This window comes from Agelaius tricolor, unplaced genomic scaffold (genome assembly GCF_023055355.1).
Source record: "Agelaius tricolor isolate 1412-34295 unplaced genomic scaffold, bAgeTri1.0.p SCAF_51, whole genome shotgun sequence".
Lineage (NCBI taxonomy): Eukaryota > Metazoa > Chordata > Aves > Passeriformes > Icteridae > Agelaius > Agelaius tricolor.
In genome coordinates, this window is record NW_027269311.1 from 2,138,443 (window position 1) to 2,154,846 (window position 16,404).

General features: G+C 51.6%; 1 protein-coding gene across 1 annotated transcript in view; it reads right to left on the reverse strand.

Moving 5' to 3' along the window:
- LOC139604493 (hydrocephalus-inducing protein-like) overlaps window positions 1-16,404 on the reverse strand; it is a 96,610-nt gene that overhangs the window by 14,060 nt on the left and 66,146 nt on the right. The window lies entirely within an intron of this gene.

Consider the following 16,404-nt stretch of genomic DNA (forward strand, 5'->3'; position numbering starts at 1 on the left):
CTCATCCCCGAACACGCCGACGAGAGCCTTGGTGCGATGCTCGCCCAGTGTCTGCACTTCGATGATAACTGGGATCTCTGCAGTGCCGTAAGGCTGCACAATCCCACAGGGCTTGGGGCTGGAGTAGAGCACGGGAGAGTCGTCCTTGCGTTGCTGGAAGGGACAGAATGAAATGCAACTTCAGAGGCACCTCTGAAGAAACTTTAGACTCCTTAACATCCACCGCAACAGCAACTTACACACACGTTTCAAACTCCCCAGGACAAAGGTAAAGGCACAAACAAGCTGCAAGAATTGTAGGCTTAGCACTCCCAGGGGATCCTGCAAGGAGGCTGCCAGCACAGGCACTGGTGTCTGTGGATGCAGCAGCTTTTCACAACCCTCTAAGACCTCCCACAAGAAAACACCCTGAAGACTAGACTAGAACATCAACTGTTTCCTCAGGAGGTTAAACTGCATCCTAAGGTTTACATTCAGGTAGGATCCTTTTCTCAGCAGATCTTTAAGACTGAATAGAAACCAGCAAGGTCTTATCCAAAGCCTTTTTTCCACTAATAGTCTCCCCAATAATATTGGACAGGAGGAGGTGGACGTGATGCCAAACCTGGGGAATAAGCCCATAGCAGCCAGGAAGGTTGCTGAGGTTCCTGATGACGAGCTTCCTCTCGTACGGCACTTTCAGGTGGCACTCGTGGTACAGAAGGATTTGGGGGTACACATGCAGCTTTGGAACAAGACATCTGGGCAAAGAGATGACCCCAAGGGAATCAGAGATACTGAGAGAATGGAGAACATTTACCCCCAAAGATTGTGAAATGGAGCAGAACACGTTGGTCACTGTCAAATGGGCATTGAACAGCCCTAACCAATGCAGGGTGGTCACAACCAGCACAACTCCATCTCTTGCAGGAAGAAGGAGAGGAGGCCCTTGGGAAATTTGTTCCACCTCAAGCACCAAAACCCAGGCCAATCAATGATACCATTCCTGGTCCCTTTAGAAAAGGGCCAGGACTGTGCTGGGCTGTGAGCAGGGGTGCTTTTCACCACAGGCTGCTGTCCAAGCACTGCTGTTCTCATGTCCAGCTGGCACAACATGAGGCCATTAAGCAGCTCTTCTCCTTGGCAGCTGCAGCCAGCAAAGCCTGTGCAAGGCGGTGCCTGGGGGAGGCCAGGAAGGGCTGGTACCTGGCTGTGATGACCACTGATGCCACTCCCTCACCAAAACCCTCCAGGTCCACCAGCAATCTCCTGTAGAATTCCATCACGGTGTTGGAACACAGGGTCACCTGGTAGAAAAAAGAACAGTCAATTCTTCCTTACAAAAGCTCATTACCCACATGTGACATCCTCCAGTTCTTGAGGAAGGATTTGGCTTTAATTCTTCTGCTGGTCCATGTGTAGAGCACAGTCTCAGAGTAACAAAAGCCTTCTGGCAATAGCAGATTTGTTAAACACACCTTGCTATCACAGCATCGGTCAGCTTCATTAAAACATTAGACTAAAGCTCTACACACCACTGTATTCAAATTAAGGGGCCAATTTCTCATCTGACTACAATGACATAAATGCAGTGGAAATCTGACTTGAACACAATGAGTTCAGCTTTACAGCAGAAGGCTGAGGGCAAAGTGTGGCCCAGCAGGTGCTGGGCAGTTCATGGCTGCCATGGTACCCAGAGCCCGGGCTGGCTCTTAGAACTCCAGCACCACGCCAGGAGTGGGGAACTGCCCCAGGGTGGGCATTTACCAGAGGCAGAGCCCTCAGAGCCACTTGCTGTACAGCGCAAGAGACAAGCCACCACAGGGACCAGGCAGAGGAGAAAGGAGGAGGCTCTCTGTCTTGAAGTTCCACAAGGAAGGGTTTATTCCAAATAAAGGAATCAGAGGCACAAGAGCCCTGGACACTCCTGTGCAAGGGCTTTTGTAAAAATACAAATCAGAGGGTGGATACAAACAGCAAATCAATAGGGAATCCTCAGGGGAGGAGTGAGGGGATTACATCAAGTGTCTGGGACCACTGGGGGTAGGAGGGTAAAGAGGATGGGTCACATGGCCAATGGGGTCTCCAAGAATAGGGGAATTCCAAAGGGGTATTGCAATCAGGGATTGGCCCGAGGTTAAAGTGGCAAAGAAGGTTTGGGAACAAAAGGGGCTGGGTTGCCTAGACAGGCAGGGAAAAGAGCTGGAACAAGGGGCAGGGAACGGCATGAGGGACAGCATTGAGGGAGGGTAAAACACAGGCGTGAGCCAACTCAGGGAGAACATGGGTGTACAACAGAACAAGGAATCGATAAAATCAATTTGAACCGCAACACATGGCTGCAGAGGTTTTTGTCTCCACTGGAGATCCCTGCAGTGAACACAAATTTTTCTGCTCCTCAGGAGAGGGAAAATGAGACCAAGAAGAAAAGCTAACTGCTTTATACAATGACATCTCTCTAACAACCACCTTCTGCCTTCATCCTTGCTCTGCCCACTTGCAATCAAAGAAATCGCTCTCAAAAGCAAAAGAATGGCTTCAGGACTTGACCATATGGTATTGATCTCAGTGTAGGATTTTGGAAACAAACCAGTGCTCCTTGAGGAACATCCCGGCTAAGCCAGCTAGCAGAGGCCTCCCAGCAGTGCAGATCTCTCACTCCCACGATGCTCAAAGCTGGCACCAGAGCTAAAGCCCTCCCACACTCCAGTGAAGCTTCAGCCCTGGTGCTGAAGCATCTACGGCTGGATTCTTCCCATACCTCAATGTCCTGGTGTCCCTGGGGGAGGATGGTGCCTTGGCTGGGATTCATTGTGAACTCCCTTGGCTCCACATAGAAATGAATTCCCTTCCTCCAGGATGGGTCACCTTCTTTGCGTATTTGATCAAGGCTGTCAACAGCCGGCTGCGTGCCATCGTCCGACATGCGGAGCTTGAATGTCACGGGCACCATGGAGCAGTTGGTGAGGCGACATCTCTGGGTATAGGGAAAGCCTAGGAAAGGACACAAATATCCATTTAAGCACCCATTATGGCATGATCCTGGTGGGAATGTCCTGCCAGGATGAAAGTGAGATTGGAGTTTAGCTCTTTATTTTGTGAACTACAGCTCACCGAGAAGCTGCATGAGGAATTAATCATCACTGAGTTCCCTTTGACACTGATTCCAGACTGCAGCCTTGAAAATGCCCACTCCTAGCCCTGCTGAACACTGCAAGCTTCTCTCTTTGGGATGGGGAGGAGCTCCCTCCCCTGCCCCAAACCAGCACCAGTTATCTCTCAGTGATGAGTGTGCACCCAGACCCAGCATTGACTCTGAGAATTCAAGCTGTCAAATTCCCTGGTAAGTCTGCCAACATTCCCACTGTTTTCACGATACATAAACAGTGAGTTGTCATTGAGAAGAAGCTACAGCAAAAGGAAATGAGGATGGAATCAGGAAGTAGAATGTGATGCACCTTAATGCAGTTTCTCTCTGCAGGACCCTTAAAGCATCTCTTGGTTTGGGCCAAACAGACTGAGCACATGACAGCTCAGAGTCCACTCAACTGGGGGCAAACCCCAGCCTTGGTTTGAGATTAGCAATTAGGAACCATGTCCCACCTCACCCAACAAACAGGGACACCACAGCCATGCTGCTCACTGTGATTGTGCCTGCAAGGGGATCCCCACTTTGGCTCTGAGATTTGCTTTCCATCCTGCAAAGCCAGAGATACCGCCACACATGGTGGGGATCTGTCTTTTAAAGCAGGACAGAGACACTAGAAAATACTGCCTTTCTATTCCTTGGTTCTATTTGATCTCACAATGGCAAAATGCCCCCTGAGGCAGCAGCAGTTCACAGCCTGAAGAGGCTGCTGGGGCAGACCAGGAGTGAGGGATGCTTTTCTGTTGGAAGGCACAGATCCCTGACGCTGTGTCCCAGCCCAGGCAACACTCACCAAAGGAGATGTCCCCGAAGTCGAGCTCAGGGAGGTCGAAGTGTAAATTCGGTCCAGTGACGCTGCCCCTGGAGGCCGAGGACAGAGCAGGAAAGGGCTCGGTTAAAGGCATTGCAAAGGTCCGGCTGTCGTGGCTCGGGGCACAAAACCTGGGCTCAGGGCACCCTGGGTTTCCAACCAACACAGCACCGTGTGCTCAGCACAGGGCCCTGTGCACAGGAGGCAGCTCAAGCCAAGTGGCCAGCAGCCAACAGCCACTGATGGGCAGGCAGGAGAAGCCCCTGGGATGCTGGGGGTCCCATGAAGGACCCTGAACACACACCCAGACAGGGCTCCGTGCCTCAGTTTCCCCAGCTGCAATGGGATGGACATCAAGGTGTCCCCACAAACTTCTGTAACCAGCCTTTCCAGCCACAGGTTCCCTGCTTTGCTCCTTCTTAGCTGGAACTGCTGTTCCCGTGGAGGAGCTTTCTCAGGAGAGTTTGACCCACACAGTCATTACAGACACAGTTCTGAGACATGAATCCAGGGGAGCCCCAAACATCCTCTGAAAAGAGCAGCAACAGTTCTACCCAGGGGACAGGTGAATCCTAGAGGAAAGGACTGGTGAAATGTTCCCTCTTGATTTCCAAACTAAAAAAGCAGCACTTTTCGTCCAAAAACAAAGCCAGCATCATTGTTTCTCCACTATGGGCAGACCTACTCACCACTTTTCTCTTGCCAAATAATAACTTCCTTGTTCCTTTTTATCCATCTCCCTTATCTTATTGGTACAATCAAGTGCAGATTGCTTTCATTTCTTTACTGCCTTGAGCCAGTGCCCCCCAACAGCAGGAGCCCAGCTCCAAAGCTGCAGAGCAGCCAGCATCAGCTCTCCTGCTTCCACTCCATTATCCCAGGAGCACATGGCTCAGGCTGGCAGGGACAAGGCCTCACGCTGCTGTGGTGCTGAGGACTGAGCTCTGCCTCCCCTGTGATCAGCCCTTCTCTCTTTGGCTGGGCCAGGATTGTCTCCTGCCATGGCACCAGCCCATGGGATGGTACCCCAGTCCTTGGCACAGTTCCTGCTGCACAGTTCCTGACTCCCACATCAGCCCTTTGCTGGCTGTGCAAAGGAGGCACCAGAGCACTCTGTGCACAGGAGCTGGGAGCACAGCTTGTCCCCCACAGCATGGCCATGAGAGGGGAGCTGAGGCTGCTGCTGCCCATTTGAGATGGATTATTAATGGAAGTTTTTAAAAACACTGCTGCTGCTACAGAATCCCCCAGGCTGGCCCATCTGCAAAGCCCTGGGGGCCTTGCTGGGTGTTCAGGTGGGACATCCCAGAGCAGCTGCTGCCCAGAGCTGCTCCATCCCACTGCCTGCCATGGCCCAAGGCAGAGGGAGATCCCTGCAGGGAGGAGTCATTGCAGCTCCTGGGTACCACACAGGGCAGGAGGCATCCTGACACTAAGGCAATGCCAGGATCACAGCAGAGATTAAGACCTCAGGCATCACCTTTTTTCTCTGCTCAACCCCAAAATGAGGTAGGTGGGGGATGTCCCAGAGACAGCTACAGATGTGCCCACCAAGCTCCCAGAGTCCTTACCTGATGGTCAGGATCACAGGTGTAGGAGATCCAGCCACACTGAACTGGAATTTTTCCTCAAAGCTCCCCAGCACGGTGGTATGGAAGGAGATCTGAACAGTCTGGGTCCCACCTGGTGCAATCATGCCCTGCTCAGGCTCAACCGTGAAGCAGAAGTCCACATTTGTGGTTGAAGGGATATAGGTGAAGGGAGCATCAAGAGCTCCTTGGTTAATCAGTTCCACCTGCAGAAGCAAGAAAGCAAAATGGAAATACAGGTGGAACCTTCCCTTCTTGTGAGTTATTGTCTAATGATGCAATGAACACCCAGCAAAGGCAGAAGATGCTTTGTGCTGCTGAATGGCAGAAGTCAAAAGATACAACAGGACAAGTTCTGCCTTTGGGTTTTCATGCAGAGCAGTGGCAACTCCACAGACCTGCAGTCACCCTGGGCTTATCCCATGGACACAGAGCAGTGCACCTCTGCTCAGCATCACCAAGCTCATGGCGAGCTGGCCCTGAGAGCCCTGAGTGGGGTGATTGCAGCTGCGGAGTGAATCACCCCAGAGCTGCTGCTGCCCCAGTGAGCACAGCTCCAACAGCACCATCTACTCATTCACCTTTCCCATACCATGGAAACAATTCATTGAGAATGAGGCATCAGCATCAAAATGTACAGACAGCACCATCCTTTGGTAAGAAAACTCAGCGTGTCTTTCCCTTCCCCAGCCGCGCTTTTGAAAGTGTCTGGCATGATGTAGTGCCTCATTTTCTACCTCTTTCAGTTGCTCCCTCATGAATTTTTTGCAAACTTGACACTATTGGGGGGGAGGCAAATAGGTAGAAAAATCCTTTGCTTTATTCCCAGGAACACTTTTCTCCTTCCAGAGCCAGAGATGCACCAAGGCTGAAGTGTGGTGAGGGACTGGTCAGCAAGGGAAAGAACTCCCAAGCCCTTTGCAATAGCCAGCACTGAGCCAGGAGGCTGGATGCATTTCCTGTGACTTCAGCAATAAGCAGGGACACTTGACTGGAAGCTGTTTGCAGTGGGCTGAAGCTCAAAGGCAGCCAGTTTGTTGCAGCTGCTTCTGCAGAGCCCAGTCCAAAGGTGCCTTGTGTCTGGCACTGCCACAAAAGCCTCTGAACATGCAGCTTTTTGACCCAGTGTTGGTTTCATGTGGCAAGGGGTTGTTTTGCAGGAAGCCTCCCAGCTGATCCCTAAGGAAGGCTGCCCAAAAGCAGGGACTGGGGCTTCAGGAACAACAGACACACGTTTCTGACCCCCCAGGTTTGAGCAGTACATCAAATATTCCCTGCTCACAGCTGCCCAGGTTGGCAGCAATTCCACAGCTCCACCAGGCTTGCTGCTGCCTCAGGAGCCATCAGGATCCATCCCAAGCCCTGCTGCTCACCTCATAGACATAGGGGGTGTAGACAAAAACATTCCCAAGGTTCAGTGTAGGAGAGCTGAGTTCAACCAGGGGTCCTTGGCCTTTCCCTCTGAGGCACAGGGGCAGCCTGATCTCACGGCCTGGGGAGAGATGTCCATTGCAGTACAATCATTCCCTCTGTCACACTGGATTTTCCAGGCTGCCTCAGTGCTAGTCCCTGACTCTGAGCTGGATGTACTCATGCTTGGAGCTACCTGGTCTAGGGGGAGGTGTCCCAGCCCATGGCAGGGGCCTTGGCACTAGATGATCTTTAAGGTCCACCCCACCCTCATCCTACTGTGATTCTGTGGTTTCCTTCCCATGCACCTAGAGGAGCTTTGAAATCCATTCAGTGCAGGCACAAAAGCTCATGATGAGTTTGGCAATTACCAAACTACCCGGGCCAGGAGCACAGGCCTTTGTTGCCCAAGTGCTCCCCTTCTGACACTCAGCACTGTGTTCTGTTTCCACAGAGTGAGAGCTGCAAGGGGACAACTCCCACACAGGCAGAGAAGCAGCTGCTGGCCAAGGGTGCTCCTTCTACAAACACCCTGTGCTCAGTGGGGCTCAGCCACCTCTGCTCTGCTGCTGTCTGGGCACTGGGAGGTGATCCAGGGCCAGGGAGCACATTTCTAACTCAGCTCCTTCCACCTGATGATGGATCCATGGCAAATGGACCCATCCTGGAGGCCAGGGGCCTGCACGGGCTTAGTGCTTGTTCACTAAAGCTGTTCTGCTCTGGAGCTCTCTGGCCTTTGAGGAAATGCTGGCAAAGCCGTGGCATGAAAACCTCTCCCTGCACTGCCTGGGCTGTTCTGGGATCAGTAAGGCAGACCCAGCATTCTGAGCCCTGGCCTTGCACAGGAGACTCCCTGGAGGCTGCAGGGCCAGGGGGGATGTGCCAGCACTGCCCTGCTGACCAGGGACTCTTCCCAGCACTTCCATGGGAGCCCAGTGGGCTCAGGCTTGCACCATGGCTTCACTGAGGGGGACAGGAGCAGGGCAAAGGAGCTGCACCTGAGACATGGCAGTAAGCCACACTTTGATACTCCAGTGCTTCCAGGGGTTTGAAGGTCACCGTGATTTCAGCCGAACAATTCGGCCCAATTTCTCCCTCCTACAACAGAAAGAGACAGCAAAGCATTGCTCTTCAAACTCCACATTTCTTGTTTCCAACCACAGGCCTGTAAGCCTTGATTGAGCATCAATGATGAGTGAACAACACAAGCAGCCAAGGAAAGCCTCCAAACCCAGCTCAACACAGCGCTGGAAGCTCTCAATGCTCAGCTGATCAGCTGCCACTCTCCACAATATTCCTGCTGCTCTGACACAAGCTCTTGGTCCCATCATGCTGCTGTCAGCTCCATGGGATGTAAGTGCCACTGTGCACTGGTGGCTCTTGGCCTTAGATGGGCCATAGGAGTAACCAAGAAGAGAACATGATCCCCTTCCTTGAACTACAGATATTAGTTAAGCTATTTTGAAAGAAAGCAGAGGTTGGGATTATTCTGGGCTTTACTGCAAGATGAGAAGGGATTTTGCTCCGTGCAGACACCAGGCATTCATCATCTCTCCCAATGCCAGTACTCAGAATCAGGGCTCTGGCTGATGGGAGCACGTGGCAGTTTGCTTGCATCACCAGAAAAGGAAAAGGTTTTGTGTCCCTGTGTGCAGGAGAACTCCAAAGGCCCATTTCAGCCTTGCACCCTTGTGTCCAGGCTCACACAAGGATGACACTGGAAGGGACACTCAGCAATAGTGCAAGGCATGGTTACAGGAGGGGATTGGCATTTCTGTCATTAACCTTGGGCTGAATTTGGCCTCCTTTTGCCAGGGAACCATTGCAAGCTTCAGGTCAGTGTGTGAGCTGGCAGTGCTCCAACAGCCTCTGCTGAGCCCCACGTGTGGGGGGAGCCCCTGCCTACAGGAACTGCTCCCTGTGACACTGCAAGGACACGCACACAGGGCCTTGAGCTCCAGCCTGGCAGCAGAGCTGGGCTGTGTCAGGCTCCCAGCCCTGCCTTGAGCCTGCAGGGCACAAATGCTTTGAGCAGGGAGCTCTGCAGCCGCTCCAGAAACTCCACATCCTCCCTGCCAGCACATGGGGCCAGCTGAGGATCTGCCCAGTGACTGCAGCTGGGGGAAGGGTGCTTGGGAGGAGGAAGAGGAAGAGGAAGAAAATGAGGTTCTCGGGTGTCACTTACCAATGGCTCAATGAAAAAATTGTCACTGGCGAACAGCAGGGGGTCATCTTGCACCTTTGCCTTCTTCTCCTGGACCCTGCTTCTCAGGAGGGCAGTGTGATCTTCAGAAAAGCCCTGCACCTTCTCTACTTCTTTCTCCTCCGTGAAGTTTTCCAGCCACTCCTCACCCGATGGGTGCAGCAAACGACACTGCCTGCAGCCCCAGGGAGAGACAAGGCCAGCTGATCATTTAATAAGCCACAGATTTGCAGAGAGAAGTGGGAGTGCAGGAGAGCAAAGCACTTGGGGAGGAGCAGCAGCAGCTCCCCAGCAAAGGCTGAGCCAAGCCACGAAGGTCCCACAAGGATCAGAGGATAACTTGTTGTTCACTGGCACAGCAGGGAGTTTCACCCCACACTTGCAAGCTCAGGAGAGGTTTCCAAAGCCAACATCCCTCCTGAGAAACCTCCTGGCTCAAAGCCTCTGCCAAAACTGAGGGAGAATCCACCGACCACCTCAGCTGGCTTTTCCTCCCACTGAGCTGCTTGGGGGATGCACATAAAGGTCACAGAGCATCCCACCTTCCCTGGGAAGGGGAGATGTTGCCAGGTCATGTAGGAAGAAGATTAGAGAGACAGGAGCCCAATTAGAACCTGAGGAAATCAGTCATTGCAACCAACCTTTCCTTCCCAAAATGCCATTCCTGGTTGGAGTATAAATGGAACTGGAATGCTGAGTGCTGAGCTCCTGAAGCCCAGGGACACACACCCCAGTGCCAGGCATGGTTTACTTGGCCTAAACCATTCAAAAGCACCAACACCCCCCTGAGGCCATAGGTTAGTTTCAGTCTTGGGCTATATATCTCACTGAAATGCATCTTCCAAACCAACCTCCTCTTCTCTTTATTCTCTTCTTCCTCAGAAGGCAAAGCCTTCCACTGGAAGTGGGCTGTGATGTTACTCCTGTTTTCCAGGAACACGGTTGTCTGGTATGCCATGGTGATGAAGGTCTTGCCAGCCTCCACGGAATTTGTGCTCAACACAACATCAACATCTACAGCTTCTCCATGGAGCTTTGTGTGGATACTCTCTTCACCTGGAACAAAGCAAAGGGGAGTCTTTGCTCAGCTCACTGGCTGATGGAAGCACAAGGAACAGAACAAATCCCAGGGCACAAAAGAAGGTGTCACAGTTTTTATCTGAATGAGCAGTTCTGTGGATCAGTCCATTTGTCACATCCTGACAGCTCTGTGTGTAGAGTGGTGAGGATGTCCTGGGCAGCTCCTTAAACCCCTTAGTTCTGAGTGTGTTTGTAGAGCTTTGGCCCCAAGGTGACAGGATGGACAGTGGGATTGGTCAGTGTGCTCTGGTGACCCACTCAGATCACTGGGATTTCTGCATCCAAGTCCTTCAGGTGACAGGGTGAGGAGCCCTGTTCAGCCCTGCCTGGCCCAGGGTCTCCCTGGGCATCCCACGAGACTCCCATCTCTCCTGATCCCTTGGATCCCTTGTTGCTGACCAGCAAATATGCCTGGGGGCAGGTGGGCAGCAAAAGGAGGCCCAGAGGAACAAGTGAAGTGACAGCGCACAGCAGGAGGGGACACAGGTGAGGAAACACAACCAGCCTGGCTCTGCAATATGACAAACCACTCTCAAATGAACACCATGAAAATCATCATCATCATCTCCCTGTCCAAACCCACAGCCACATCAGTCTTGAAATATTTTCTATTGTTCTGATCTCAAAAACCAAGCTGGCGCATTGCACATTAAATAAAAAAGGGACAATAGAAAGATTAATAAGTACAGAGCAGCTTCTACATTAAGACTGAATGGGATTCCTCAGTCTAGAAATCAAATGGGAGATAGATGTGAGAGGTTTGTAACAACATGAACAGCCTGGGAAATGGGCACAAGGAAAAATTGGTCTTGATTTGTCACCAAACAGGAACTTGAGGGCCTGAAAATGTTATTAGACAGAAACTACATCTATGTGTAAGGGCCACATAGAAAAAGGATGTGTGACAAGCCAGTGGAGAAGCAGCATATGGGACAGAGGTGTGCAAGAAATCCATTGCATTGGAGAGAGTCTGATGGAGACCTCACATCCAGCACGGCCCAGGAATCAAATAAAACTTCACCCAGGCATAGCCACATGGGAGTGGAGAATCAGGGATTCTCCTTCCTCCACTCAGCAACTCCCAGCAAAACAGGAATCAAAAATCTTCACCCTTTAGACGGGATCCACTTTCTCAAGCCCCTGAACACCAAGGAGTTTTCAGTTTTCTATGGGCTAAAGCTGAACAGGGAGGTACCTCTGGAGGGAATGCAGGGGGAGGGACAACAGGGAGCCATGTGGAGAACTGTCCTGTGCCCTGCAAGGGCCAGCACTCACCTGTGTTGCAGCACAGGGACCCAAAATGTTCCCCGTTGGTCAGCGCATGAAATGTCACTGTCACCTGCATGGTGTCCCCAGCAGCCAGAGTTCCTGCGGTCGGCACCACGGAGAAAGGACTGCAACACAAAGAGAGGGATCAGGGCTGGGGGGACACCTGGCCAGGAGATTCCTGCTGCACTGCAGCTCCCTTGGGCAAGCAGGGAGCAAACCAAGCACAGGCAGCAGAGGACAGAACAGACAGGCTCAGAAACAGCCACTGAGCCACTGCTGAGGAGATCCAGCCCTCACAAGATCCTGGGGGTAAAATGACCTCAGCTCCCCCATACTCTGCATCCAGCTCTCTGCAATGAGGCTCAAGGGTCCCACTGCCAGCAATCCCATCAGAGAATGGTTTGTGAAGAGCACAGAGAGGCTTCAGAGCTATCTGCATGCAGAACTTGACACTGACTGCCTCAGGAATTTCTCTTTTCCTGCTGCCTATAAACCTCATCTCAGGAGATGCAAATGTTAGGGCACTACCTGTCCTGGGATATTACAGCCTAGGAATCAGACAGGGAGAAGGAACTTTTCCTTGAAGACCAAGGAATAGTTACAGTTGAATTTGCAGTGTGATTCTTTGGTTTATTTTGCCTTGAAAATATCCTGATTTAGCCTAAAAAGGGCACATTTAATCAACATTTCAATGAAAGCTGCTCTAAGAAAAGGAGCAGTCAAAACTCTGAAAGAGTGCAAATGCAGATTAGAGCAATAGAGTGACATGGAAACCCAAAAGGAGGATGCTATTTACAGTCTGAAGGAGCCCATGCCAGCTCAATGAAGCACCATGAGCAGGAGCACATCAAGGAAGCAGAACAGGAGGTTTCTGTGTGTTTACCAGCAATGCAGTCTGGGACTGTGGCTTGTTCTCCAGGCTGGTAACTGTTGCTTGGCCCAGCAGAGAAACTCTGTGTGAGGTGTTGGAAATGTTAATGCAAATGTGTTGGTGCACTTTGGATTTAACAGGAGCCATCAGGATTGGTCACCAGGTAAAGAGCTCTTGCCTGACAAGCACAAGACTCTGTGCTTTGATGCTCAGGGACAGCTCAGGGGAAATGTGCTTTGTGCTCTTCTCCAGCCCCACTGAGGAAACAAAAGTTCCTGGCCTGGGTGCTTTGCTGCTGGTCAATCTGTCATTTCAAAGTCTGTTCTGGGGAGTTTGGTGATGATTACATCACACACAGAAATAAAGAGAACATCTGGCAAGCTGAGCTTGATTGATGTCACTTGCTTCAGGTTCAGCTCATTCAGGACCTCTTGCTGCAGTGATGGGCTGAGCTGTTCCCATTCCCACTGGTGAGACCATCACTGGCTGATGGAGAAGCCTTGGGCCAGCAATGTTTATGTGCTGGACGTGAGACTTTGGAGGGAGGGGAGGAAAGACAAGGCCTCAGCAGCCCCAGAGCCAGATCAGTGCACGTGCTCCTGCATCTGCCCCGGGGCTGATGCCAGCACTGCTGCAGGTCCCTGCTGGGGCTCGGGGGAATCAGTGCCTGCTGGGGGCAAGGCACGGGATTTTCTTCTTATTCTTTTGCCAGAAATTCCACCAGAACAGAGAAGCTGCCATTTAAGGGAATCCCTGGCCACACTTCAGTACTACCTTCCATTCCATTCCATTCCATTCCATTCCATTCCATTCCATTCCATTCCCTTCCCACTGCTGCCCCATGTTACATGTCCCTGCCCTCAGATGGCAGGATGGGAATAACACTCCTCGGGGTGACTTCAGGGGTGACTTCTTTCTCTCTTGCCTGAGAAAGAAGGTATCTTCCTCTTTTCAAATTATCAGGAGAAGAGGATCCAGCCAAGTCCAGGACTCAGTTTCAGGACTGAAAAACTCAGTGCAAATCAGCCCCTGCATCTCCTACATCCCTGGGCTGTACCCACTAGACTCCTCTGTTCCTGCTGTAGCAGTCATCTGCATTTCAGCCAACATCACTAAGCTGTTCCCTGAGCCCACAGATAGAAGAGCTGTGAAGGAGACATCCCTGACACTGTAAGAACCAAATGAAAACCACTGCCAAGAGATGGGGCTGGCAGGCTAAATTTTGGCCTTTTATCTGTTAATTGTGAGCTGTTCCTTAAGACAGTTCTCACCCTGTTAGAGCTGCCCTTTCAATGAATCACCATTGCACCCAACAGGCAGAAAAGAGAAGCTATGGAGGGGGTTTTAATAGGTTGTTTTCTTCTGCTTTTTAACTAGGTCCATTTGTTTGTTTGTTTTCTTGTATGGCATCTAAAGACAGGTCCAGATCTCCCAATGGCACCTTGCAATCTCCAGACACTGGTCTTGCTTTGAGCAGTGTGTCTGCTCAGATGATTTCCAGCAGAAATTATTCTGTACTTTTATCTTCTAAATCAGCCCAAGTGCTTTTCACATATTCCCTAAATATCTCCTATTTCCTATACACCTGTGCATATACCTATGGGCATGTGGTACATTGAGAGGCATTAGAGGAGCTCGACCTTCATGAAAGCTCCCAGTGAAGAGTTCATGATCTTTTGGAAAACATTTAACACAAACCAAAAAGAAAAAACAGCAGAAACACAGGAACTTCAGAGTATTCAAAAAGAAATCTCAATGAAAGGGGGCACAGCCTTATTCAGAGATTTAAATCATCTGTTTGAAATCTTAAACTGGCTTTCAAAGGTTCATCATGGAACAGAAAAGGCAGCTGATGCTCTGAGGTGACAAGGGAAATCAGAGCAGCTTTAGTAACAGGAACTGCACCAGCTGCCCACAGCACAGCTCATGTTGGGCATCTGATGCAGGGACCACTGGAGAGCCACGTGCCTGGGGCCTCCCAGAGAATGGGTCTGTTTGGCTGGCAGTGGTGAGGAAGCATTTCAGAAGCTGCTTGTGCTCAGCAAGCCAGCTACCAACGTGTTCCAGCACCCTCCAGGAAATCTGGGACAGAGAAAGCTCAAAGGCTGCATCCTGCTAAGAACACTGAAAGCAAGAGCAGATGCCATCCATCCTGCTCACTTCCAGCCAGGGCTGCAGGGCAGCAGCTCTGATGCTCTGGTTCCTTTGCTGCTCTTTCCCAACTCTGCTCTCACCCAAAGGTGATATCCTTTGCACAGGGACAGATGAGCTGCCTCACCTCTGGGTGCTCAGCTGGTAATGAGCTGTCCGGTTACCGACATTGCGAACCAGCAGAGTCTTCTGGGTGCTGTGCTTGACCGGACACTCGGAGAAGTCCACCTGGGCAGGGAAGTCCAGGATGGCTCGGGCACCGATGGCCCGAATTGGCACAACGATCTTCTCCTTTGCCATGATACAGGTGAGCTCATGGGAATAATCCTGCAGGAAAAGAAACTGGCTCAGCACAGGGCATTTAGTGCCATCCCTGTGGCAGAAGAAAAACCTGTAACTCATCCATTTCCTGTAACTCATCCATGGCATCAATTTGCCGGGCATCAATTTACCTATTCCACCCTAAAATGAACACTGAGTTTTTCTAATATGTCACATTTTAAAGGCACCAGTGCCCTTTGCAAAAGCTATCCCAGTGGCATTAAGCTCTTGTGTCACTTGGGTCATACGGAGAACTGCCCTAGGCCACCATAATTTTCACTCACAAATTTTAATGATATTAAATAATTCCTAAGCTCCTTCTAAGGAACATGGAGCTAGGGAACACAGCACATTCCTCTTTAGGTTTCTATATTCCCACTGTCTGAGAATAGGACAAAGTGTTCAACTGACTCTAAGCAGCAAGAGGAAGATGAGAAAACAGCTGCACCCAAAGAGATCCTGCACCTCTGGCCTGGTGCAGAAACATCAGTTGGCTCAGAACTCCCCTCTAACTTTGCCTCTCCAACCAAGTCAGGAGAAGAACAGTGCTAAGAGGTTGCAGGATGCTGTTGGAAAGGGCCTCTCTTTGTTTGCCTGCAAGGCTTCCTCCCTTCCATGCCATGTCCTAAACCCTTCTGGATGAACAAGTCTCCAGATGCCAGCTGTGAGATCAGACTTGCCAGGGCCTCAGCACTGCTGTTCAAACCTCCATGCAGAAGCACCTTTGGCACGGAATGGGTGCCAGCTGACAGAGCAAGCACAGTGACAGGCATGAAGACAGAGCCCCAGCAGTGCCACTGCCACAGGCTCTGGGCCCACAGCTCTGCCTGCAGCTTGTACCTGCCCTACACGAGCTCCTTCAGGCAGGTGTCCAAGTCCCCTGCAGCTCAGCAACCTCCTGCTGACCAAGGGCACCCAGAGCCCAGTGTGCCTGTGCCAGGCTGGGCTCACGGGCACAGCACATCCTCTGCCCTGCCCCTGCAGCTGTGCCCTGGTCACCTGTGCTCTGGGACAGCACAGCTGCAAGGCTGCAGAACAGAGGGGGTGAAAAAGCACCGTCTTTGCTCCAGCCCAGGGGCAGGCAGGGAAGCTGTTGGCAGTCAGGAAGGAGGAAAGCTCTCTGACCTCTTTGTCCCTCGAGTGTTTTCCATAATAATGAAACCCCTTCCACTGGACCTAGAGATGGCTGAACATCTGTCAACATCTCTTTGTCATTTTCATCCTGTTCCTGTGCATCTTCCCTTGGGAATGCTCAGGGATGTGCAGGGAGGGGAAGCAGAGCCTGTCAGGCCTGGCTGCAGTGCCTGCCAGCAGTGCCAAGGTGTGACTGGCTGCTGCAGGCTGCCTGCCCAGGGCCTGGAGCCCAGCTCACAGCATGCAATGGGCTGGAGCAGAGTGCAGGGAAAACAATGGCTGTGGAGATCATTGTGTGCTTTGGCTCCTCCAGCCTCACCTTGTTCTCGTCGGGGCTGAAGCGGATGCGCACAGGGGCGGAGGCGCCTGGTGGCACGATGTGGTACACATCACTGGGGCAGGCCAGCTGGAAGTAAGGTGAGCTCTCCATGCAGACCT